The sequence below is a fragment of the Protopterus annectens genome, chromosome 7.part0, assembly GCF_019279795.1.
Source record: "Protopterus annectens isolate FY-2018-M chromosome 7.part0, PAN1.0, whole genome shotgun sequence".
NCBI classification, from domain to species: Eukaryota; Metazoa; Chordata; order Ceratodontiformes; family Protopteridae; genus Protopterus; species Protopterus annectens.
Window position 1 is genome coordinate 373,727,988 of NC_056739.1, and position 25,730 is coordinate 373,753,717.

Sequence of the window (25,730 nt, forward strand, 5' to 3'; positions counted from 1 at the left end):
TTGTAAGTCAAGCAGAGATCGCCTCTAAGTAGGCAATATGAGACAGAGAATAGTTGAAGAATTTTTGAGGCTGTCCATATAGGACAAGTGTTTAATGCTTAGGATCCTCTTTGTGAGGTACTTTTGTGGCCTCTCCAGTTGTTGCAGGTGTCTAGTGAGGTACATGCCAAATGGGGCATTGTACTCGATGATTGGCCTAATGAGGGAAGAGTAAAGGGAGACAATGACCTCTTCCTTCCTGGATGCAAAACCCTTAATAATGAGATGTGCCACATAGAAGGACTTTCTGACCCCAGTGGCAATGTGGTGATCAAAAGAGAGGTTGCTGTCAACCTGTGTTCCTAGATCTCTTATAACGCCTTCTGTGTTCAGTGGACTACCATCAATGTGGTAATTCATGGGAACTGGGTTTTTCCCAAAGCGGATGACGACACATTTTTTGGCATTGAGCCTAAGGCCATGGTTCTGACACCAGTCGTTGGTCTCAGTGAGGCCATTCTGTAAGATGTCAACATCACTTGGGGAGTTAATAATAGCTCCCAACTTGCAATCATCTGTGAACTTTGTCAGTCAGAGACCCTTCGTGTTGGTCTGAACTTCAGAGAAGTAGATACCAAACAAGACAGGACCCAAGACCAAACCCTGTGAGACTCCACTCATGACTAGTCAGCAGTCTGACTTTGAGTCAGCTAATTTCACACTGTGGGTTCTATCTGTGAGCCAGTTTGCAACCCACCTAGTGATATAGGGGTTGATGCCTAGCTTGGTGAGTTTTTCTATGATTCCTGAGTGGGGAATGGTATCAAAGGCCTTGGCCAGATCAAGGTAGGCTGTATGAACCACCTTGCCTTCATCCAAAGCTCTGGTGCCTGACTCAAAGAAGTCGGCCAAGTTGAACAGGCATGATCTGTCCTTCACAAAACCAAACTGTGTGGGATACAAGAGCTTGGAGAGTCCCTATATCCTTCTTTATTTGGTCCATGATGATACGTTCTATAGCTTTGCATATCAGACTCATCAGGTTAATGGGGCGAAAGTTCCCAGGGTCTGCAGTCACTCCTCCTTTGTGGAGAAAGATGACTGTAGCAGTACGCCATTCAGTAGGGACAAAACCTGAGATGAAGCTGTGATTGAACAGGGCACACAGCTGAGGTGCCAGTCCACTCTGTAGTTCATGTAGAACACAGCCAGGGATCTTGTCCGGTCCCATAGAAGCTGTATTCTTGGCCTTGGACAGTGCTGTTTTAACCTGTGCAGCAGTAATACTGGGTGCCTGGTAATCTACTGGTATTGTGATTAGCCCTTGGGGGGAGGGTTAAAGTTGGCAATGAATCTGTCGGCCAGTATATTGGCAATATCTGTTGGCTCGGTATAGGAGGTACCATTGTGCAGTAGCTCAGAGCAAATCTGGGTATTGCTATGACGATTCTTTACATAAATATAGAAGGCCTTGTGGTTGTCTTTACTCTCTGCTGCAATTCTGTTTTCATAGCTAGCATTAGAGGATTTGATGAGGGATTTCAACTTTTTGTTGAGGCTGATAAGGGAGTTTTTCCAGTCTTGGGACTTCACCTTATTCTGCATCAGTTTCCTCCTTCTGTTGTAGAATTTGTTTATGGCATTGTGAATTGTTTCACCAAGTGTAAAGGATTGAAACATTTTTGGATATCTGAAGAATTACTTTTCCATTACCACTGTCCAAATTGAACCATGTATAAGAACAGACACATAAATATTATAGTGCAGTAAGCCACCTTTCTAATAAAATTGCCTCAAAGAAATAACATTTCCAGAAAAAAAACTTTAGTTCCACTTATGTTGCTACTTCAAATAGCTATGGTCAGTTTCTCCGTGAAAAAAAAATTCAGTTTTATTTACTTTTTCCAGGAATCTCCACTGGCAGGATAACCAGTTAGATCTGATCTTTCTTCCCTAGGACAAGATGGAATATATTACTGAAGTGGAGATACAAGAGTTAAATTTCTCCAATCATGCAATGGTTTCCTTGCAAATTAATGAATTAAAACAGGGGATAAGAACAAAAGGGGGGAGATGGGCCCACTATTAATGGATAGGGGAACAACAAAGGAGGAAGTTAAAAGAAATACTATCATATGTGCTAGACAGGAATGAAAGAGATAGCTATGAGCCAGGACATTTTTGTGGGAGGGCTATATATAAAGTAGTATTATGAGGGTAAATTATGCAGCCGGAAGGAGGAGTAGAAGATGTTAAGATGCCATTCTTATGGACAAGGAAAAGCAACTTAGAATGGCACAGCAAAAAAGTAGAAGGGAGCCATGTTGGCGGGGAAGAAGAGTCAGGCAGAATAACACAATGTTTGACTGAAATTAATATATTAGATATAACATAGGCCAAAGCTGAACTAGCCTGGAGGGAGGACATACCTCTCATCCTGGAAACATCAAAAATCTGGACAAAGGCTCATGAAAAATAGGTACAAATCTGTGTGCTAATTAACATAAAATTTGAACCCCACCCACTCCATTGGAAGTGTGGGATACTAACGTTTAAACACAAACTGAAGAGCAGACAACCAAAATATGGCCCCAGACCCTGTAGTAAATGGTAACCATTTTTTTAAATGTGTAACAATGATGTTCACTGGAAAGGGAGAAGATGATGAACCTTAGGATTTTGTTTTTGGTGACTTGCAGTATGTGGGTTTTGTGATAAAAGTAGGGCATTTAATGGTAGGCAATATTCTAATCTTAACAAAAGAATATTAGAGTTTGCTAGGCCCTCCAAAAGTCATTCTCCATGGCCTACTGATAAGTGGTGTAGCTAGAGTTTGTGCCACCCTGGAGCTGTCTTTGAGTTTGCCGCCCTTCCCTCCCTCACAAAATTATGGCCGAATGGGTCGCTATAAACACCCCTCCCCCCTGAAGCCATTCTAATGTCCCATTACTTGGCTATTTTTCCCCATCTGTCATAAACACTGTAATGTGTATACTGCTTTACTTCTACAATGATTATTTGGATTTCGTTTAAAACTTTTATTTTACATTTTATAGCACAAACACTAATAGACATCTGCTAAACAAAGCAATACAGTCTCACAATGAAAATAGACTTAGCATTAAAACTTGTCTGCCCTTGAAAGTAAACTCACATTGAAATCCACATTCAAAGAAAATGCATCTGGCCAGTGGCTGATAAAGATTACCTTTGCACTGTTTTCAAATCATAGGCCCCTTGCACAGGAAACATATATGTGTTCTTTGATACACCTTCCTGATTGTATTTAATTATATTCCGTGTATAATACAGCACACTCGTTAGAGCGAGTTTTAAATTTATTGTTTTGAACTTTTTTCCAGTAAGCAATGAAACAAAATGCATGAACCAATAATGACAAAACTGCCCAATTCAGAACATTTCCATCATAAAAGTCTTCTCAAACTTCTACAATCCACCAATATCTGTAAATATGCACAATCTCTGCAGAAGTAAAAGTCATCTAAATAATTCCACATTTAAGAGATCTATAACTGATGAGGAGGTAGCCGCTAGCAAATAATTTTAAATTTCATCGTTTCATCTACAAATAAAGTGCCTGTTGCCATTGAGAAATAAATTGTCTATGTTACATTAAAAAAATAAGCTAGTAATATTGCAATAGGGAATGGATGGCAAACTGATAACAGGTTCATAGTTACTAGGTATTCCCACCAAAGAGGACATTCTCAGGACTGCAGCATCCACCCCCTTTAAAAACACAACACAGTACAGTATTAGCAATCCATCTGTATACTGTGCAAGTAGAACCCACAGACTTCTGCATCAAAAACAAGTATTCTACCTGTTGTGTTACTAACAGCATAAACATACTTGACATAAGCAGCACTAAACTTCTATCCTGCTGAAGAACTAGGTAGCACAAGAAATCTGGAAAAAAACAAAATTTATTGGGGGGCCAAACCCAGGGACACAATTTAAACATTATTTGTATAATCTTAGAAAAGTTGCTAGAATAAAATGATTTGTGTTACCATGCATTTCATGAAAGATAGGAAGACTAAAACTTAAATGGCTATCATTATTTAATGAATTCAGTTCTCACTAATTTGCTAGAAAACCAAAAATTTTAAGAGGAAAAGATCAAAGAGTAGAACACAAGTGGTAGTGTGGGTAGGGAATTCTGGCTCTTGCTCTTTGTACCTAAGATTTGAGCATGACTAACGCTAATCACCAGGTATACTTAACTGGGGCATTTTACACACACACACACACGCACACACACACACACACACACACACACACACACACACACACACACACACACACACACACACACACACACACACACACACACACACACACACTAAATGCACCATGGCGGCCAGCAGATAAAATAAATGCACAACAACAGTTGATTAGAGCAGCTGATGGATTTATAATGACTTGGTTACATGAAAACATATGATTGATGCAGATAAATGCACAACAAACTACTGATAAACAGTACAGTCCTTGCTGGCAGATAAAATAATGTAAATCCACAACAAAGCACAAAGTTCTTGGCCAGCCAGCAGATAAAATAATGCACAACAAAACAGATCAATTGTAATGCACAACAAAACAGTTCAGCTCTTGGCCAGAGACTTACAAACTATAGACTTTTGCACACAGTAAAACAGTTGTTGGCCAGAATAATGCACAAAAATGGTTCTTACGAGCCCCTTAAATAGATAAAAATGAGCACCAGCAGCCAAATCCAAGGCAAACGAAGTTTAATAGATAACGTAAGCACCAAAAACGCTTTCGGAGAGCTCAATGTCCCTCCTTCCTCAGACAAATTTTAAAAACAGCTTGCAATCACATTTATACCATTTAACATCAATTAAGTAATCAAACAATTTTAATTAATTACATTCAATGAATGACAAGCATATAAAAATAGCTTACTACCACAATACATAAATAAATCAATATTGCCACACTCTGTTCCTCATCCTTGCCATAAAATATTGTGTGCATGTGAATACATGTTAAATTGTGGGCATCCACACATTAAACACTCATAATTCATTCTTAACATCAAGATAAAAATGTATATAAATATAAATATAAATATGTGTAAATATGTGTAAATAGACCACCACCACCCCCACACACACACACGCACACACACACATACTCACACACACACACACACACACACATACTCTCAAACTAAGAAAAACCTTAAAATGTTAAAATATTTAAAATAAACAGTAGGGCATACTTGATAGCAGGAATAAATGCAGAAACAACTTGCTTTTAACAATACCATACACTATGTTAAACAATAAGACCACATTAAATTAAGATAAAAAACCAAGAGTAAAAGCAAGTGTTCTTCTTAACATTATACACATACAGCAACTAATTAAATTCCACACATAAAAGGGGGGCTACCTTTTCAAAGATAACAATTTCAAAACACAAGAGATGGAAACATACTCATTTAGACCTGGGTGCATATATGCCCCAGTACGGATCTGCCAGGCCAATTCATTATTATCTAAATGGATTTGCCACGGACCTCCCTTGTTGTCCACCTTCACTTTCCCCAAGATCATAAACTTAAAATGATGATCAGGGCATGCACCAATATGTCTGGCAAGAGCATTGTTAAAATCGTGCCTTGAGATAGCATAAATATGTTCATAAATGCGCTGCTTAAACTTCCTTTCAGTTTTCCCTATATAGAAAGCAGCGCATTTCTGACATAAGGCCAGGTAAACCACCCCACTAGTTTCACAGCTATATTTCCCTGTTATATGATATTCAACATTCCTAACAAAAACTTTAGACTCTGTCAGAACATACTTACATTGATTACACGCCCCACACTTAGTCATTGCTAACACTTGTTGACGAGCAGGACGTGAATGACACTCGAGCATGCTTTTTAAATTGCGCCCCTTTCTAAAAGTAATTTTCGGGGCCTCCCCCAATTGGTGGGACAAAAAATTGTCATCTAAAATTAAGGCCCAGTTTTTGTTAAACACCTTCCTAATATGGTGGTGGTCAACAGAAAAGGTGCACAAAAACCTAGTTACAGAAGTGAAATCAGATTTGGTGTCAACAGCCAGTCCTGGTACGTCTGTGTGAACCGATGCAGCACTAACACAAGTAAACAACAGGATTGGTTTATAAAAAACAGATCTTCTCTTGTTAATAACTTCAATGCTAATATCAGATAACACTAAAGAAGGATACCCTCTGTTTAGAAACATGCATCTTAATTGTTCACATTCCAACAGAAAGTCTTCAAAATCCGACACCATCCTAGCTGCCCTAACTAACTGACCTTTCACTACAGCCTTCTTTTGATGTTTAGGATTACTGCTAGTAAAATGTAAAAATGCATTAGAGTAGGTGGGCTTACGATAAATAACACTCGTATATCTTAAATTCATCACATCCTTACTAACCAGTATGTCCAAAAAATTAATACTAAACTCCTGCAGGTTGTAGGTGAATTCCAAAAAAGAAGTCAAATTAGAAATGGTCTTTAGGAAAGCAGGGACCTCAGATGGTGATGCTTTCCAGATAAAAAACATGTCGCCCTGGTACCGTGTATACCAGGCAACATTTTTCTTAAAACTCATATCAGTAAATAAAAAGGTCCTTTCCCAAAAGGCTAATACACAGTTGGCAAAATTGCCACCGCATGGCAACCCCATGGCCACCCCAGATTTTTGTAAATAGATTTTCTTATCAAACAACATAAAATTGTTATTTATGACAATTTCCAATAAAGTCTCAACCAAATTAATGGTATTATCATCTGTCTTTTTGTCATGCAAAAATTCACGGACCCACTGAATACCAATATCTTGTGGAATAACTGTATACAAATCTTTGATGTCAATTGTTAAAAACCAATAACTAACATCAAAGGGGATCCTTTTAATTTCATAAAGAAAACTCCAAGAATCTTTGCAAATCTGGGGTTCCTGATAAATTAAGGGCCTTAAAATACTGTCTATGAGCTTTGCACAAGCACAAGTCATAGAGCCACAGCTATCAACAATAGGGCGAAAAGGAGGTTGTGATAAGCTTTTGTGAATTTTCGGGATACCAAACAAACCTGGTAACTTGGGGGCTAAGATATTCAAATATTGGTACTGGTCTAGGTCTATAAATCTCTCAAGGAACAGATCCTCTATTAATCCCCTGATTTTTGCATAAGCAACATTAACCTGATTAATACTCATTTCTTCATAAAAGTCAGTGTTAAGAAGAGACATCATTTTCTGAACATACAAAAAATCGTCCATAAACACCAGACCTCCCCCCTTATCAGGTTTCATAACTCTAATATTACAATTTTTCAGTAAACCCAGAAATTCACGCTGGTGTTTGGTGATGTTAGCAGATCGCCTATGAAAAAGCTTCTCAGATTCAAGAGCCCTTAAGTCAAACTCATACATTTTTTTCAAAAAGGCGTAAGGTTTCATGCAAAGGTGGATTATAAACACTAGGAACCCTAAGCGAACTAGCTGAAACTGTACCATTACCCATCAATAGCTTTAAATTCAATTTTCTAATAAATAATTTAAGGTCAATAATTGTCCTCACCAAGTCAAAACGTGTGTCAGGGACAAAACTTAAGCCCTTAGAAAAGAACTCAACTAACTCAGGGTCAATGACAAAGGACGTATAGTTATAAATTTTAAAGTCCCCTTTGGAGTCCATAAGAACCAGTGGATCAGAGAAGTGGTCTATCATCTCCTCCATTGTGACCTCCGATTCCTGTAATTGCCCTGGTAGTTCTTGCCCTGTCCATTCGCCTTGTTGGCTTTCTTGTTTCTGGGAAAACCCTGCTGGGTATTAGAAGTAACATCATTAGATGCAGCAGACCCATGGATAGTCAAGGTGTTATTACTACCAACTCTATGAGAGATCGTGTTAACAGACTTGTTAGAGTTACTGAGAAACCTTTCACTCCGACGGAGGGTCACGGGTTCGTCATCGTAATTATCCAACTGTAAATTAGGCTGAGCATCCACTATATTCAGTAGTTCTCCTTCAGTGTTCTTTTGCACAATACCACCTTGTAGTTTATTGAAAAATATGGGAGGTTGGGAGTAAGCTTTGTTACCCCTATATTCTTGAATATCTCTATTAATCTTCTTTTTTTTGTTGTTAATCAATTTAATAATAGTTGCTTCAATACTAGAAAAAATTCTAGAATACTCATATTTGTATCTAACAAATTCAGAATCTTCCTTGATACTGTTGTCAAGTGTTAGGAGTTCTGTTTTAAGACAATCAATTTCTTTCTGATAATGAGAAATAAGTAAACCCATAAACTCAAAACCCTGCTTATCAAACAGGGCCAAAAGATCTTTGTGGAACTGGGACCCTTCTACCAACCCAACCGGAAAACGCCATTGCCGTAAACCTTTGGGAACAAGCTTTTTAACTAGGCATTCTTGAAAATAAGAGATGTCAAGTTGCAGTTTCCTGCACTCGAATAACTTCAAGTCAAAGTCTGCAATTAAGTTAGATAAATCACTTACATTCTCATGTTTCCATCTCTTGTGTTTTGAAATTGTTATCTTTAAAAAGGTAGCCCCCCTTTTATGTGTGGAATTTAATTAGTTGTTGTATGTGTATAACGTTAAGAAGAACGCTTGCTTTTACTCTTGGTTTTTTATCTTAATTTAATGTGGTCTTATTGTTTAACATAGTGTATGGTATTGTTAAAAGCAAGTTGTTTCTGCATTTATTCCTGCTATCAAGTATGCCCTACTGTTTATTTTAAATATTTTAACATTTTAAGGTTTTTCTTAGTTTGAGTGTATGGGTGTGTGTGTGTGTGGGGGGGTCTATTTACACATATTTACACATATTTATATTTATATTTATATACATTTTTATCTTGATGTTAAGAATGAATTATGAGTGTTTTAGTGTGTGGACGCCCACAATTTAACATGCATTCACATGCACACAATATTTTATGGCAAGGATGAGGAACAGAGTGTGGCAATATTGATTTATTTATGTATTGTGGTAGTAAGCTATTTTTATATGCTTGTCATTGATTGAATGTAATTAATTAAAATTGTTTGATTACTTAATTGATGTTAAATGGTATAAATGTGATTGCAAGCTGTTTTTAAAATTTGTCTGAGGAAGGAGGGACATTGAGCTCTCCGAAAGTGTTTTTGGTGCTTACGTTATCTATTAAACTTCGTTTGCCTTGGATTTGGCTGCTGGTGCTCGTTTTTGTGGTTTTCAGTCTGTGAACATTTTTATCCGCTTTTTGGTTGTGAAGTTTGTTTTAACATGAGCGTTCCATGCATCCCATCCCAAGGCTCACTCTTTTCTCAAATGGACAACAGCGACGGCAATCTATTGACCGGTGTGTCTAATGCTGAGGAGGTGAATGCTGAAGGCAATTTAATGGTCCTACTGAAGCTGGTTATGGATCGTGTGGATATTTTAACTCAAAGGATTGATGGTATGCAAACAAGTAGTACACAAGTCGGGGTTAGATCTGGTTCTCAGTCTGTTCCTTTAACTAGTCAATCTGCATTACCTAAACTGATGTCGGCAACTACTTCCGGTTCTACAGCAGCTGACAACAGAGTTTCGTTGCATAGCGCAGCACAGTCCGATATTCAGCCTGGTCAGGCTGTTAAAATGCCTAATGAGGAACGTAATATACAAAGGAGTCCTGTATCTATAGGCAACACAGTGGGGTGCCCTTCTATTGATGGCTACTTGAATCATATTAACTTCTTTAATGACGACACCGAAAACAGCGTTGTCGAAGAGGTGCATGAGAATGTAAGTGATTTATCTAACTTAATTGCAGACTTTGACTCGAAGTTATTCAAGTGCAGGAAACTGCAACTTGACATCTCTTATTTTCAAGAATGCCTAGTTAAAAAGCTTGTTCCCAAAGGTTTACGGCAATGGCGTTTTCCGGTTGGGTTGGTAGAAGGGTCCCAGTTCCACAAAGATCTTTTGGCCCTGTTTGATAAGCAGGGTTTTGAGTTTATGGGTTTACTCATTTCTCATTATCAGAAAGAAATCGATTGTCTTAAAACAGAACTCCTAACACTTGACAACAGTATCAAGAAAGATTCTGAATTTGTTAGATACAAATATGAATATTCTAGAATTTTTTCTAGTATTGAAGCAACTATTATTAAATTGATTAACAACAAAAAAAAGAAGATTAATAGAGATATTCAAGAATATAGGGGTAACAAAGCTTACCCCCGACCTCCCATATTTTTCAATAAACTACAAGGTGGTATTGTGCAAAAGAACACTGAAGGAGAACTACTGAATATAGTGGATGCTCAGCCTAATTTACAGTTGGATAATTACGATGACGAACCCGTGACCCTCCGTCGGAGTGAAAGGCTTCTCAGTAACTCTAACAAGTCTGTTAACACGATCTCTCATAGAGTTGGTAATAATAATACCTTGACTATCCATGGGTCTGCTGCATCTAATGATGTTACTTCTAATACCCAGCAGGGTTTTCCCAGAAACAAGAAAGCCAACAAGGCGAATGGACAGGGCAAGAACTACCAGGGCAATTACAGGAATCGGAGGTCACAATGGAGGAGATGATAGACCACTTCTCTGATCCACTGGTTCTTATGGACTCCAAAGGGGACTTTAAAATTTATAACTATACGTCCTTTGTCATTGACCCTGAGTTAGTTGAGTTCTTTTATAAGGGCTTAAGTTTTGTCCCTGACACATGTTTTGACTTGGTGAGGACAATTATTGACCTTAAATTATTTATTAGAAAATTGAATTTAAAGCTATTGATGGGTAATGGTACAGTTTCAGCTAGTTCGCTTAGGGTTCCTAGTGTTTATAATCCACCTTTGCATGAAACCTTACGCCTTTTTGAAAAAATGTGTGAGTTTGACTTAAGGGCTCTTGAATCTGAGAAGCTTTTTTATAGGCGATCTGCTAACATCACCAAACACCAGCGTGAATTTCTGGGTTTACTGAAAAATTGTAATATTAGAGTTATGAAACCTGATAAGGGGGGAGGTCTGGTGTTTATGGACGATTTTTGTATGTTCAGAAAATTATGTCTCTTCTTAACAGTGACTTTTATGAAGAAATGAGTATTAATCAGGTTAATGTTGCTTATGCAAAAATCAGGGGATTAATAGAGGATCTGTTCCTTGAGAGATTTATAGACCTAGACCAGTACCAATATTTGAACATCTTAGCCCCCAGGTTACCAGGTTTGTTTGGTATCCCGAAAATTCACAAAAGCTTATCACAACCTCCTTTTCGCCCTATTGTTGATAGCCGTGGCTCTATGACTTGTGCTTGTGCAAAGCTCATAGACAGTATTTTAAGGCCCTTAATTAATTAGGAACCCCAGATTTGCAAAGATTCTTGGAGTTTTCTTTATGAAATTAAAAGGATCCCCTTTGATGTTAGTTATTGGTTTTTAACAATTGACATCAAAGATTTGTATACAGTTATTCCACAAGATATTGGTATTCAGTGGGTCCGTGAATTTTTGCATGAGAAAAAGACAGATGATAATACCATTAATTTGGTTGAGACTTTATTGTAAATTGTCCTAAGTAACAATTTTATGTTGTTTGATAAGAAAATCTATTTACAAAAGTCTGGGGTGGCCATGGGGTCGCCATGCGGTGGCAGTTTTGCCAACTGTGTATTAGCCTTTTGGGAAAGGACCTTTTTATTTACTGATATGAGTTTTAAGGAAAATGTTGCCTGGTATACACGGTACCAGGACGACATGTTTTTTATCTGGAAAGCATCACCATCTGAGGTCCCTGCTTTCCTAAGGACCATTTCTAATTTGACTTCTTTTTTGGAATTCACCTACAACCTGCAGGAGTTTAGTATTAATTTTTTGGACATACTGGTTAGTAAGGATGTGATGAATTTAAGATATACGAGTGTTATTTATCGTAAGCCCACCTACTCTAACGCATTTTTACATTTTACTAGCAGTAATCCTAAACATCAAAAGAAGGCTGTAGTGAAAGGTCAGTTAGTTAGGGCAGCTAGGATGGTGTCGGATTTTGAAGACTTTCTGTTGGAATGTGAACAATTAAGATGCATGTTTCTAAACAGAGGGTATCCTTCTTTAGTGTTATCTGATATTAGCATTGAAGTTATTAACAAGAGAAGATCTGTTTTTTATAAACCAATCCTGTCGTTTACTTGTGTTAGTGCTGCATCGGTTCACACAGACGTACCAGGACTGGCTGTTGACACCAAATCTGATTCCACTTCTGTAACTAGGTTTTTGTGCACCTTTTCTGTTGACCACCACCATATTAGGAAGGTGTTTAACAAAAACTGGGCCTTAATTTTAGATGACAATTTTTTGTCCCACCAATTGGGGGAGGCCCCGAAAATTACTTTTAGAAAGGGGCACAATTTAAAAAGCATGCTCGAGTGTCATTCACGTCCTGCTCATCAACAAGTGTTAGCAATGACTAAGTGTGGGGCGTGTAATCAATGTAAGTATGTTCTGACAGAGTCTAAAGTTTTTGTTAGGAATGTTGAATATCATATAACAGGGAAATATAGCTGTGAAACTAGTGGGGTGGTTTACCTGGCCTTATGTCAGAAATGCGCTGCTTTCTATATAGGGAAAACTGAAAGGAAGTTTAAGCAGCGCATTTATGAACATATTTATGCTATCTCAAGGCACGATTCTAACAATGCTCTTGCCAGACATATTGGTGCATGCCCTGATCATCATTTTAAGTTTACGATCTTGGGGAAAGTGAAGGTGGACAACAAGGGAGGTCCGTGGCAAATCCATTTAGATAATAATGAATTGGCCTGGCAGATCCGTACAGGGGCATATATGCACCCAGGTCTAAATGAGTATGTTTCCATCTCTTGTGTTTTGAAATTGTTATCTTTGAAAAGGTAGCCCCCCTTTTATGTGTGGAATTTAATTAGTTGCTGTATGTGTATAATGTTAAGAAGACCTCTTGCTTTTACTCTTGGTTTTTTATCTTAATTTAATGTGGTCTTATTGTTTAACATAGTGTATGGTATTGTTAAAAGCAAGTTGTTTCTGCATTTATTCCTGCTATCAAGTATGCCCTACTGTTTATTTTAAATATTTTAACATTTTAAGGTTTTTCTTAGTTTGAGTGTATGGGTGTGTGTGTGTGTGTGTGTGTGTGTGTGTGTGTGTGTGTGTGTGTGTGTGTGTGTGTGTGTGTGTGTGTGTGTGTGTGTGTGCGTGTGTGTGTGTGTGTGTGGGGGGGTCTATTTACACATATTTACACATATTTATATTTATATTTATATACATTTTTATCTTGATGTTAAGAATGAATTATGAGTGTTTTAGTGTGTGGACGCCCACAATTTAACATGCATTCACATGCACACAATATTTTATGGCAAGAATGAGGAACAGAGTGTGGCAATATTGATTTATTTATGTATCGTGGTAGTAAGCTATTTTTATATGCTTGTCATTGATTGAATGTAATTAATTAAAATTGTTTGATTACTTAATTGATGTTAAATGGTATAAATGTGATTGCAAGCTGTTTTTAAAATTTGTCTGAGGAAGGAGGGACATTGAGCTCTCCGAAAGCATTTTTGGTGCTTACGTTATCTATTAAACTTCATTTGCCTTGGATTTGGCTGCTGGTGCTCGTTTTTGTGGTTTTCAGTCTGTGAAGGTGTTTATCCGCTTTTTGGTTGTGAAGTTTCCCCTTAAATAGATAACAGTTGTTTTCTTACCTGGAGGTTGGGACATGTGGGTGGACTCTTAAAAATTGAAATTATACCACCCACCATCGCTGTTATATTCCCTATTTCCCTCCAAGTCCAACAGGCAGTAGCTGATGTCATCACGCACCCCCCCCCAGGCTGGTGATGTATGGTGACATCAGCCAAAAATTTAAAGTGGTAATACAAAAAAAAAGACTGGGAAATTCAGAAATTAAGTTGGCCATTCGGGAACTTGTGGAACCCCAATATTTTGCCCTCAAAACCAGTAAATACCAAAGAATTCAGTACAGTTTAGAGGTCTGAGGGAGGATTATTGGTGGTTAAGGAAAGAGGGAAACCCTTGATAGTTAGCTAGGTTATTTAAAGCTCAATGAGAAAAGAGCACAGTGGCTCAAACTCAGACAGTAGGGGGAAGAGTTGTTAAATCTGACTCAAAAATCAGAAAATGTTTTAGGGAATACTATAATACTTTATATGCCAGGCAGGAGACTGATTTCTCATGAAAACGGAAGTTCAAAGCAGCTAAAGAGAGACACCTATGGGAGGTCAAAGGAAGGGGTTAGACAAAAACATTTCAATGATAACACATCATAAGAAAGAACAAAGCACCATCTAATCAAACAATTCCTCCTCCGAAGATTTCTACTTCAGTCAGATGATATTCATCCCAACCCTGGTCCCTGCCCTGCCTCTCCAATCAATAATATTAACCCTCAAGCTCCTACTAACTACTCACTTAAAAGAAAGCAGGTATCCTTCTACTCTCTGAATCTAAGAAGTCTTCTTAAAATAAGTGACTTCCACACCTGGATGGCTAACCACACCCCTGATATAATCACACTGACTGAAACTTGGTTGAAACCACACAACCAAGACAGTGATATCCTCCCACCAGGTTACACATCCTCAGACTTGACAAACAAAATACAAAAGGTGGTGGAGTAGCCATTGTCTGTTCTGACCTTCTTACTCCCTTTAGCATAAACAAACCTACTCCCTCCTTCACTCCTACTGAACTCCTAATGGCCAACTTTAAATTAAACAGTCACACAACTATCACCATTGTAGCTATCTATATTCCTCCCGGAGTCAACATTACTATCCTTGAAAACATTGTCTCCTACCTCTCCCAAAACATTCATAATGAAACTATACTTCTTAGGATATTAATATTGACTGTCTATCTATCCAGGCACCAAACACTACTTCATTCATCAATTTGCATGGCTTTGTTTAACTAATCTCCACACCCACCTATACCAAAAAATCTCATCTCCCAAGCTCTCTTCTAGACTTGATACTAGTCTCACCCCCCATAAATACCACATCCAGAGACCCTGCCAACTCCCTCAGTGACCACTCCCCTGTTCGAGTCATCAGACATACTCCACACTACACTAGACCCCACAGATACATTTCCTCCCGCAAACTGTCCACCTTCTGCCCTGAGACCTTCAAGGACTATCTCTCCAGAATGAACTGGTCAAATCTAAATTCTCTCTCCCTAGATGAAGCTGTGCATTCATTCAGCTCTACCTTCCTAAACATCCTGAATGCACTTGCTCCACTCTGCACTGTCAGGATGAAATCTAATATATTGCCTTGGTTAACAAATACTGCCTGTACCATAATAAAAAACAGAGATAAGGTATGGAAATTGTGGATAAAAACTAAGCTCCCTATACACTTACAAAAATATAAAGAACTTAGAAACCTAACAAAAAAAACATGTCTACAAAGATAAAAAGGACATCTGTACCAATCTCCCTTCTGCCCAAAGCTCAGACCCCAAAAAATTCTGGAACTCTATTAACCACATTTTACATCCTGGAAACCCCTCCTCCCTTAACCCCTGCCCAAACAATACACCTGAAAAAACAGCCATCCTATTCAACACCAACTTTATTGAATCTATAGCTAAGTTGATTAACTCCTTCCCCTCTACAAGTACTAGCAACTCTTCCAAATCTTCTCCTTCACCTAACCACTCTAACACCTTCACACTAAAAACAGTCCCTACTAACTATATTAAAACATTACTCTCAAAACTTAAACCCAGCTCTCCCTTTGCTGACAATCTACCCCCGTATTTCTTGCAGATTGCAGCTGAACCCCTTGCTTTCCCTGTATCTATCCTAATAAACCGCTCCATCTCTGAATCATATACCCCCTCCTTATGGAAACATTTCTACACCTTACCTATGCATAAAGAAGATAACTCCACTGGCATCGCTAATTTCAGGCCAATTGAATACTATCTCCGCTTTCAAAAATATTAGAAAAATGCATACATAAACAAGTCATGTAATACCTCTGTGACGCACGTGCCCTGGCCCAGTAATCAAGGAGCCTCACCACTAACACCAGAGAAGATGTCTCATATAGGAGGAAGGATAACAAATACACACAGTAAAGTGCAATTTCCCTTAAGAGCACACAGAGATCACAGTCAGTCTGGGGCTGGTTGCTCCCTTGCTCTCCAGGTACCCAATAAGACTCCTCACTGGCACAGCTATAGGGTCCATGTCTCAGCCTAGCTGGCAACCTAACCACCAGTACCCTCTCTGTCCAGCCAGTGCTTCATGTCTCTGCCCAAGTAGCTGACACACACACACTTTGAGATAAGTATTTATACAACTGCACAGACACTCCTGGGAAAGGCTGACACAGATTCTCCAGCTGTATCCTTATACCCAGGCTATACAGTAGTAATTCCTGCCACCAGCAGCTAATAATTATCAGCTACCTAAAGGCCCTTAAAAGGGTGTCCAGTTATTACTGTGCAATATTATTATCCAATAGTAGTGTAACTTAAGCAATCAAGGCTTATTGGAAGGGCTTATTACAGGATAACTTATAAGTATGCAATGCACTCTAGAGCTTACTTTATCTCTACATACACCAGCCACAGTTAAAAGTTTTTAAAATATTTAATAATAAATAATTAAAACCAAAAGACAATACTACTACACCACAGTGCTATTCAAGAGTTCAAAAATCACACAGAAACTTAAAATAATTCAGTAGTACAGTTCTGACATAACAGAAAAACAGTCTAAACTTTTCTAATTCCTAGCTATTGTTACAAGAAAACATACTTCTAAGATAACTTACTTAAGGAAGCATAAGGCAGTGCTGAGTTGGATAGTCCAAGATCAAAATGCTTACAGTTTCTCTCTGCACAATAATTTTTAAAACCACTAACAAACATTTTTGCTGGGCCCTCCCAGACTACATCATTCTCATTTAGTTCCCATTACATAATTTCTTTGACACTTAGGCTGGAGTTCCCAGGCCAATAGGCTACATTATTTAACAATCTAACACCTGCTCAGGAAGCTACAACAATAAAAGACATTTCACATGTACACTTTAGTAATTATTCCTTAAGTTAAAACAATAGAAAGAATGTGCTCAGCTAACCTCTTTGCCACCACTATCTAGATCAAAGGACAGATTTGAAATAATTTTAACTTCAAAAGAAAGATTTGAAATGCTTGACTTAGTTTTCCTTACAGCAGATGGCAATGTTGCTACAATCTTGAAGTTCAACATTTTACAGTATTTTCTTTCATTTAAGAAACAAGCCTGTATTTCACATTTATATTTACAAATGCCAGAATTATGTATCAAATTCTATTTGGCTAGGCTGGCAGCCTTCATCCATCTCTACCAGTCTTCACATTTCTCCCCTCCGAGAACTCAAACTAGTTTTTCAAGTGACCCTTGATAAACGCCGCTTGAGAGGGTTAGGTCTATCTGTGTATACCTTACCCCATTCCCTGTTTTGAGAGCCTATCTGCATTGGCATTGCTACTCCCACTGCGGTGCTGCACTGACATATCATATGCTTGCAAACCCAGGCTCCATCTTAGCAACTTGGCATTTTGCTGACTGGCTTTGTTTAACCATGTTAGAGGGTTGTGATCTGTCATAACAGTGAATTTCCTTCCATACAGATAAGGCTGAAGTTTCTGCAGTGCCCACACTATGGCTAGACATTCCTTTTCTACAGCTGCATAGCATCCCTCCCTTAGTTGGAGCCTATGACTGAGAAAAACCACTGGGTACTCTTCCCCCTCTGAAGAAATCTGGCTAAGTACATCCCCCACCCCATGGTTTGAAGCATCCACTTGCGCAACAAATCCTTTGCTGTAATCTGGACTGGCTAACACAGGGTGTCCTCCCAAAGCTTCTTTAAGCTTCTGGAATGCCTGCTCACATGCTGGGGTCCACACTACCTTTTCTGGTCTGTTCTTCCTTGTCAGGTCTGTGAGGGGAGCAGCTATGGTACTATAACTGGGGATGAACTTTCTGTAGTACCCTGCTGTCCCTAAAAATGCCCTCACCTTCTTTTTAGTAACAGGTGCAGGCCATCTCTGAATGGCTTCCACTTTGGCAGGTTCTGGCCTTATCTTACCACTCCCCACTCTATGTCCTAGGTAGGAGACCTCCGCCATACCCACCTGACATTTGCTTGGCTTAATGGTCAACCCTGCCCTCTGTAGTCTGCTCAGCACCTCCCTGACATGCTGAAGGTACTCTGGCCAGGAATGGCTGTAGATTGCAATATCATCTAGGTAAGCAAGGGCAAACCCTCCTGCTCCTGCTAGGATATTATCTACCAGCCTCTGGAAAGTCGCTGTGTTATTCTTCATCCCAAAGGACATCTTTGTGAACTTGTACAAGCCAAAAGGAGCCACAAAGGCTGACTTCACCCAAGGACTGGGAGTCAAGGGTACCTGCCACTAACCCTTGGTAAGATCAATGGTTGTAAGATACTTAGCCTCACCCAGCTGCTCTAGGGCCTCATCTGCCCTAGGCATGGGGTAAGCATCTGACTCTGTGCAACTATTTAATTTCCTGTAGTCCACACAGAACCTGGTGCTGCCATCCTCCTTTGGCACAAGCACCACTGGGGAGACCCAGAGACTGTTGGACTCTTGAATCACCACTAGTTCCAACATCTCCTGTATCTCTTCCCTCAGAGTCTGTCTGATTCTTTCAGGCACTCTATAAGGGGCCTGCCTAATAGGCCTTTGGGGTCCTGTATCCTCCTGGTGCTGCACCAGGTGGGTGGACCCCGGTTTCCCAGTGAACATGTCCCCAAATTCCTTGAACACTGCTCAGATTTCCCAAACCTGGTTAGGAGATAGCTGCTGGGACATTGCTACCCCTTCCTCTGAGGTATCAGCCTGAGCCTAACTGAGGAGATCAGTCCTCAGATCTCCTTCAGACTCCTCCTGCAACTCCACTGCAAATGCGCAGCACAAGGGCCTCCCTATCATGGTAAGGTTTCATCATGTTAACATGGTACAATTTGTGCCCCTGCCATCTGCCTAGCAGTTCCACCATGTAGTTAACATTAGTTACTTTTCTTACCACCATGTAGGGTCCTTCCCAAGCTGCTTGCAGCTTGTTGTGTCTGACAGGAATGAGAACCATTACCTGCTGCCCCACAGCATACTCTCTAGCTCGAGCATTCCTGTCATACCACATCTTTTTCTGTTGTTGGGCTTCTGCCAGGTTCTCCTGGGCCAAGCCCATGAGTTCCCTGAGCCTTGTCCTGAGGTTTAGGACATATGCCGCAACAGACTCCTTGTGAGACTCACACTCACCTCCCCAGTCATCTCAAATTAAATCTAGAGGTCCCCTCACCCTATGCCCATACAGCAACTCAAAGGCTGAAAAACCTGTAGATTCCTGGGGAACCTCTCTGTAAGCAAACAACAGATGGGGCAAATATTTGTCCCACTCCCTCTTAAACTGACCTGCAAATACCTGTAGCATGGACTTGATGGTAGAGTTTAACCTTTCAACGAGACCATTAGTCTGGGGATGGTAGGGGGTGTTCTTCATGTGCTTCACCCCACAGGACTTCCACAGAGAAGCCAGCAGGTCTGACATGAAATTGGTATCTCGGTCAGTCAGTATTTATTTTGGGAAACCTACCCTGCTGAAAATCTCTAACAAAATATTTGCCACCTTCTCTGCCTCAGTGGAGGACAAAGCCACTGCCTCAGGGTATTGTGTAGCATAATCCACTACCACTAGGATATACTTTTCCCTGTGAAACTTGGGGTACTCATAGGACCCACAATATCCACAGCTATCCTCCGAAATGGCTTCTCAATCACAGGCAAAGGCATCAAAGGAGCTCTCACCTTGTCTCCTGTCTTGTCTACTTTTTGGCACTGCTCACAGGTCCTGCAGTACCCTGTTACATCTCTGAAAATTCCAGGCCAATAGAAGTTCTGCATAATACTCCTCTTTGTACGTTTTATGCCCATATGACCTGTGAAGGGAATAGCATGGGCTATGACTAGAAGCACCAGATGGTAGTCTCTAGGCACTACCAACTGCTGTACTCTCTCACCTTCTAGCCCTCCCTCAGGGTTCCACTCTCTGTACAGTAACCCTTTGTTCCAGTATACAGATTCCCCCTTTCCTTGAGAATAAGGTGCCTCCCTAGCTACCTGCCTCAGGCCTTGCAATGTAGGGTCTGAGAGCTCAGCCTCTCTCAACTCTCTCCTTGTAACCCTACCCAGCTCCCCTTCCACAGGAAGTCTGGCATCCTCTGACAGTGGTGCCTCACTGTCAGCCTGGGTACTACTACTCACCTCTACCTTTGCAGTCACTCTGTCCAAGGGACCATCAGTACCCACAAGAAGCTGTGACGCATATTCAGTCTCACTGCTACAGCTTAGCTCACTCCCTGAAGTAACCACCTCACCAGTCCTGGCTGCAAGTATGAAGTTTGTCTGGGTCTCCCCCAGGCTACCAGACCCACGTGCTTGTCACCAAGCCTGACTGCATGTAACTACACAACCACAGGGTACTGCACTATCAAAATCATTCCCTATCAGGACATCTGCAGGTGTATCCTCAAACACAGCTACTTGCTGTTTTCCTTTTCCACCCTCCTAGTCAAGGTGAACCCTAGCCAAAGGTATTTGGAATGGGATCCCTCCTAAAGTCCTGACTGGAGTAGACTGCCCAGGCAAGTAGTGCTCCTCTGTAACCATTGCAGGCTTTACAATGGTTATATCAGAGGCTGTGTCTCTCTTGGCAATGGCTTCTTTGCCATTCACTACAATAGGATATAGCCTCTGGTGGCAGTTTGATACCCTTGTTGTCCCAAGACAACCTACTATTGGCATTTTGTCTTTCCCACTTATTGGCTCCCTCACCTTTGGTTCCCCACCTTACCTCCACGGACACCTGTATGCCACATGGCCCCACCGGTTGCATTCAAAACATTTAACCCTAGCTCCTGGACATGTACCTGGACTAGTGGCTTCCCCTGCTACTGGCAGATTCTGTTGGGGCAGGCTGTGCTGCCCACCATGGGTACGTTTAGACCCAGGAGCAGTACTTGGAGTCCCCTTCCTGTGCAGGACTGCCCTGCTTGCCAGGCATAGGTCTCCCTTCTACCCCAACTCATTTGAAGTAGCACATTGTCTATCAGCTAACCAGATCCTCATGTTCTCAGGCAAAGCTAAGGGCTTGTTCCATCACCAAAAGGTCTGCCAGCCCTTCAAAAGTGATGACTTGACATCCACTCACCCAGCTATGAAAATAAGTGCTCAGTTCAGCAACATATTCACACACACATGTTCATCTACCTTGTGTCTATGCTCACAAAACTTTTTCCTATACATTTCAGGTGTTAGCTTAAAACATTCTAAAAGACATTTTTTACAGCAGTATAATCAAAACAGACAGTGTCAGACATTTTTGACAAAAACGTTACAGCTTTCCCATGGAGTAAGGGGGTCAGGAACTGTACCCAGAGCTTTGGTCAACACTATACTGTTTGCATACACTCTCAAACATATGAATGAAACTATCAAAATTATCCCCCTCTTTATATTGTGGAAGAAATATACTGACCTGTTGTGCTTCTGGGGTCTAGTTACTCCCTTTCCATTACCTCCATGACTCTGGTGAAGAGTCAACATTTCCCTCTCATGCCTCCTCTGACGCTCATTTTCTTTGGCTTCTATCTCCAAATGCCTGACCTCCAACTCAAGCCTCTTTAGCTCCAGCTGTATTTTTAAGTCCACTGCAGAAAGGTTGAGCTGTCCATTCTCCGAGGATATTGTATCTCCAGTGCCAGTCTGATTGTCCTTCGCAGAAAGGTTGAGCTGTCCATTCTCTGAGGATATTGTATCCCCACTGCCAGTCTGATTGTCCTCCTGGATGCTGTTTTCTGATGCAGCTGTAACCAAGGCCGCAATCAGGTCTGCCTTAGTCAGGTTTCCATGCACCAGTCCCCTAGCCTGGTACATCTCCACCAGCTGGCTCCTTGTCAGCTTTCCATACTTCTCTGCTGACATGCTGCCTGCTCACCCTGACTAACTAAGCTAACAAAAGAAATAAAACAATTGTGATCAGAAATCTGAATATTCACTGCGTGGCTGTTTTAGAGTACAACCACCTTCAGAGATCACTGTACATAAGCTACTGGATTCACTGTACCCACACAACTACAAGCCAATTAGTATTTGCCAACTAATTAATATGTGATGTGGAAATTGCACTAATGCCCACCAATTAGTATGTGTAGTGGATCCCACCACTGCAAACCATTTAATATGTGATGCCTGTGCCCTGGCCCAGCAATCAAGGAGCCTCAGTCCTCACCACTAACACCAGAGAGGGGATCTCAAATAGGAGAAAGGATAACAAATACACACAGTAAAGTGCAATTTCCCTTAAGAGCACACAGAGATCACAGTCAGTCTGGGGCTGGTTGCTCCCTTGCTCTCCAGGTCCCTAATAAGACTCCCCACTGGCACAGCTATAGGGTCCACATCTCAGCCTAGCTAGCAGGCTAACCTCCAGTACCCTCTCTGTCCAACCAGTGCTTTGTATCCCTGTCCAAGTAGCTGACACACACACACACACACACACACACACACACACACACACACTTTGATATAAGTATTTATACAACTTCACAGACACTCCTGGGAAAGGCTGACACAGATTCTCCAGCTATGCCCCTATACCCAGACTATACAGTAGTAATTATTGCCACCAGCAGCTAATAATTATCAGCTAGCCAAAAGCCCTTAAAAGGGTGTCCAATTATTACTGTGTAATAGTATTATCCAATAGTAGTGTAACTTAAGCAATCAAGGCTTACTGGAGGGGCTTATTACAGGATCACTTATAAGCATGCAATGCACTCTAGAGCTTAATATATCTCTACATAAACCAGCCACAGTTAAAAGGTTTTAAAATATTTAATAATAAATAATTAAAACCAAAAGACAATACTACTACTACACCACAGTGTTATTCAAGAGTTCAGAGATCACACAGAAACTTAAAATAATTCAGTAGTACAGTTCTGACATAACAGAAAAACACTTAATCTAAACATTTCTAATTCCTAGCTATTGCTACAAGAAAACATACTTCTAAGATAGCTTACTTAAGGGAGCATAAGGCAGTGCTGAGTTGGATAGTCCAATATCAAAATGCTTGCAATCTCTCTGAGCAATAGTTTTTAAAATCACTAACAAACATTTCTGCTGGGCCCTCCCAGACTACATTATTCTCATTTAGTTCCCATTACATCATTTCTTTGACAGCCTGGAGTTCCCAGGCCAATAGACTACTTTATTTAACAATCTAACACCTGGTCAGGAAGCTACAACAATAAAATACATTTCACATGTACACTCTAGTAATTATTCCTTAAGTTAAAACAATAGAAAGAATGTGCTCAGCTAACCTCTTCGGCACCACTATCTAGATCATAGGACAGATTTGAAATAATTTTAACTTCAAAAGAAAGATTTGAAATGCTTGACATAGTTTTCCTTACAGCAGATGACAATGTTGCTACAATTTTGAAGTTCAACATTTTACAGTATTTTCTCTCATTTAAGAAAGAAGCCTGTATTTCACATTTATATTTACAAATGCCAGAATTATGTATCAAATTTTATTTGGCTAAGCTGGCAGCCTTCATCCATCTCTACCAGTCTTCACAACCTCCTTCAGGAAAACCTTCTTACACCTACCCAGCACGGCTTTCTCCCTAAACATAGCAGTACTACTGCGCTAATCTCTTTCATAAATACAATCTCTCAGGCCCATGATAACAGAAAACTGGTCTCTTGCTTATTCCTGGACCTCTCAAAGGCATTTGATACAGTTTCCCATCCTCTTCTCCTGACCAAACTGTCAAATCTTAATTTTTCCTCTTCTACTATTACCTGGTTCTCTAGCTACCTCACTGATCATCTGCAATCTGTCAAATGGCTCCCAGCACTATCCCACCCCCCTCCCTGTGAAAATGGGAGTTCCTCAAGGATCTATCCTTGCTCCACTATTCTTTAATGTCTTCACAAATCTACATACCTCTTGTCCCCAGTCATCCCTTATACAATATGCAGATAACTCTACAGACATCACCATCTCAGACACCTCTTCGGACCTCCATACTCAAGCATGCTTTAACTTCATTGATTCTTGGCTCCATGACATCCTACTAATTCTCAACCCTAAGAAGACTAAACTCTTACTCTTTCTCCCCAAAAACTTCACTAATCTCAAATCTACTTTTACTCTACTCTCTCTCAATAACACATCTATCACTTTTGAAACTAGCACTAAACTTGCAGGTGTAACAATTGATGACAAGCTAAAGTTTGATTTACGTCTGTATGACTGCATTAAAAAGACACATCAAAAACTTGGTCTCATTTACCGCAATAAAAAGTTCTTAACTAGTAATGCTCTCTCATTCTTGCCTTCTTCCTAGCCTAATGTATAGTTGTCGCATTTTTACTAATCTGAACTTCACACTCATAGCTAAGCTTGAATCAACCTACAACAAGGTGGCCAAATTCGCTGCATGCCATACTTACAGGTCTCACAACTGTCATTCCCGTAGAAAATTAGACTGGCTGGAACTACCCTATCAGGCTCCTCCACTCTCAACTACAGATAATTCATTCAATTTTTTACCAGCAATCTTTCTGTCCCAGCCTAACTCCTATTATCACTAAATACTCTCCAACTAGGACTCTCCGCAGCTCTGACCAAAACATGCTACAAATATATAAGCCCAAGTCCAAAACTGGTCACAACCTTTACAGCTATAACCCTGCCATAAATTGGAGCAAACTTCCATTAGATATCATATCCCTCAAACACCCTAAACAATTCAAAACAGCTACCGGTGAATTCCTAAAAACACAATGGCCCTGCCACTCCTTTCATCCTCCCTAAACTGCCTCTAAGACATTTTTTTCACCTCGTTCCCCTTTCTCCTCCTCCTTCATTTATCTATAAACAAAACTCGTACTCCCATCTTAGCCTTAATCTCCCCTTACCCCTCCCCACAGATTCTCTCATTTCCTTACTTCTCACCACTGTAGTATCTACTATCTGCACAAATGATATCAGACTCTTTGTATTGCATTGCTAAGAGCTTAAATGTATTGATGTTGCTTTTTCTTTAGTATTATGTCTTCTCATTTCCACAACCTCCTTTCCAAACCTATATGTAAAGCTATATTCACATTGTATGTATATATGAATGTTAATTCTGTTTAATTGTGCTAATTATTTCACTGTTTAAGAAAACTTTATTCCACTGCGGAGCTTTTCTCCCCAGGTCTCTGCTAAAAATGGCCCTCACAGCTCAGTCAGACCAACCCAGTCAACAAATGTAAAATACATAATAATAATAATAATAATAAATAAATAACTGCAGCCATAATGAATTTAAAGCCAAATAAGGCAGCTGGAGCTGATGAATTCCCTGCTTAATTATACTAGTAGAGTAAAGATCTGCTAAATAATAAATTAATGTACCTATTTAACTGGTTGGGAGATAGTGCACAAATTCTAAGGGGGTTTAAACCAGGGGATAATCACAGTATTGCTAAAAGGAATAAAGCTTCTACCTCACACAGTAAGTGATTTTAGGTAAATTTCATTGATAAATGTGGACC